Raw genomic sequence first — 2,911 nt, 5'->3', positions numbered from 1 at the left:
TTATTTAACATAATTATTGCAGGTTTGTATAATATTCTGAGTTTGCATTTGACTGTTTTTATTGATTGTGAGGAACACTGAATGTGTTTGTGTGCAGTGAGATGAGTAAACACATGTTGATATTGAGTCTAGAACTACAGTAACATCATGTTCACACACAACGCTCTGCTCTTACTCCTGATTTCTGTCTCCATGGCAACACCAGAGCTGTCACTCAACACATGGAAACAAAGTAACTGGCGTTACTTATTTGAAAAAGTAACTCTGATATTTCCCTCTAAATTAAAAAGTAATGCGTTATTTTACTAGTTACTTAAAAAAAAGTAATCTGATCACGTTACTTGTAATGCATTCCCCCCAACACTGGTAACTAATTACTGTTGCCAGAAAGTAATAAGTAACGTAACAATATTACTTTTGAAAGGAGTAACTAGTAATGAGTAATAAATTACATTGTTTGAGTAACTAGCCCAACACTGGGCTGATCACATAGTAAAGCATCAGCACACTCTCCTCAACACACACATGATTTGAGCACAAACACACTCAGCTTTATTAATCTGTGCTGGAGGTTTCAGTGCATCACTGTCAGGCCCTGTTGCATGGTAAAATAACAGAATTCTCTCATAAAAGTTTAAATGTAATAAAACATTTTATTAAAAATAAATAAATCATGCATCAAACTCAGAGCGTTTTTAATGCATACTGCTGTTACTCATGCACAGAGCATGTTTTATGGAGCTTGTAATGAAATATTTCCTTTGCCTCTTTTTATCCAGCGTGATGCAGACGAACATGTGCAGACGAGATTTACAGACGAGCACTAACCCCAGACATCACACCTGACAGCTCCAATACATCACACAAAACTAACAAGGGCTGAAGAAGATCCCAAAGCAGGATCATTGTTGTCCATGTCCGTCCCCCTGATGGCCATTCCAGGAAACAGAAAAGGATGGAAGTCCAGCCAAGAGAGAAGTCAATACGGACACGGAGCCAAGAAATGCTTTCCAGCAGATTCTAGCAGTGGGACAAATCATTTAATACTCAGAAAGTTTGGAGGAACTGATTTCCTTTGAGAACTAATAGAGGAATGCATCACAGTTAATCAAGCAGATTTTAATCAAAGCACAGAGTTGAAGATAAAAGATAAGAGCAGCAAATCTCTCCATGAGATCAGCTATCACAGAGCTATCTTCAGTCGCGTAAGCACCATTGTGGAGTCTTCTCTCTTAAGGAGCTTTGCACATTGTACACGGTGAACTTTACCCTTGAACACCTGCGTCTGAACTTTCACTCTGTTTATTCCTCTGCTGCTACAGTCTTACTAACAACCAGTACTATTGGTGCGTTGAAGTCATGTCGGATAGATCGTATTTACGAGCACATGAACGCCACCACAAAGTCGTTATTACGAGTGGGAAACTCGAAATTTTCATTAAGCCCCGAGTTTCCGAGTTGGGGGCGTGTCAATGATAAACATGGCGGAATCGATGGATGCAACGTCGGTAGTTGACGATTAATTTTTGTTTAAATTGATAGTTTAGTTGTCCTATAAACTTAAATTGGTCATGTTCTTGTTACGCAGCTAGTTAATGAAATCCAAGTAAAAAAATGCTATCATTTTTGCACCTATAGCTGAAATTATTTTCTATAAGCAGAGTTAACAGACCCTGTTGTATTTTCTTGTAATTTATTAAAAGAAGGTACAACGCCATCTTGTGCCGACTAATCTGACTTGAATGCACCTGACGTCGTAATTACGACTTGTCAACTTGTGAGTACGAACGTCCCAGGAGGACTTGAACGCAGCATATGTGCAGTGCTGGGTAGTAACTCTTTACATGTAATCGGATTCCAAAAATTAAGTACTTGTAATTTGATTACATTGCATTTTAAAATGCTCAGAATAAGATTGCAGTTGTTTTTGTATACATTACATGATTAGCTTGAGAAAGCCAACCTACTGATCTGCTACTTAAGCTTTTTATTATTTTTCTTTTTAGACTAAATTTCTAAACGCTACTCCTCCTAGAGCTTTCAAGCTAGAACCACCAAACTCAGCCCAGCTCTTTAGACTGATCTGTCTTAGTGTGCTATATCTTTTCAGACTGATCCGACATATAGTTTTCATAAAAATGACGATTAAAAATCATAAAAATCCCATAGACTTACATTGACGGAATGTTCAGATGAGCCAAGACTATTCAAACTCCAACTGTCAAAATTCAAATCTAAACACACTGAAGCCCGTTAGACTCAATCAAGCGTTCCTTCTGTGTACTATTTCTAATTAATTTAAACTCATTCAAACTCATCTATCTAATATTTCTAATCTATCTATCTATCTATCTATCTATCTTACTAACCAAGCCTAGCAACTGGAATCATGCTAGTAACATGCTAATCATGCTAGAATCATGCTAGTAACTTGATAATAATGCTAACAATGTGTTAGTAACATGCTAATAATGCTGAAAATATGCTAGTAACTTGTTAATAATGCTAACAACATGCTAGTAACATGTTAATCATGGTAGTAACTTGCTAATAATGCTAACAACATGCTAACAACATGCTAATCATCCTAGAAGCATGCTAGTAACTTGCTAATCATGCTAATAACATGCTAGCAACATGCTAATCATGCTAGTAACCCGCTAATCATGCTAACAGCATGCTAACAACATGCTAATCATCCTAGAATCATGCTAGTAACTTGCTAATCATGTTAACAACATGCTAGTAACTTGCTAATCATGCTAATAACATGCTAGTAACATGCTAATCATGCTAGTAACCCGCTAATAATGCTAACAACATGCTAACAACATGCTAATCATCCTAGAATCATGCTAGTAACTTGCTAATCATGCTAGCAACATGCTAATCATCCTAGAATCATGCTAGT

Source organism: Sinocyclocheilus rhinocerous, unplaced genomic scaffold (assembly GCF_001515625.1).
Source record: "Sinocyclocheilus rhinocerous isolate Xijiao unplaced genomic scaffold, SAMN03320098_v1.1 scaffold1377, whole genome shotgun sequence".
Classification (NCBI taxonomy): Eukaryota; Metazoa; Chordata; class Actinopteri; order Cypriniformes; family Cyprinidae; genus Sinocyclocheilus; species Sinocyclocheilus rhinocerous.
This window is presented reverse-complemented; position numbering follows the sequence as displayed.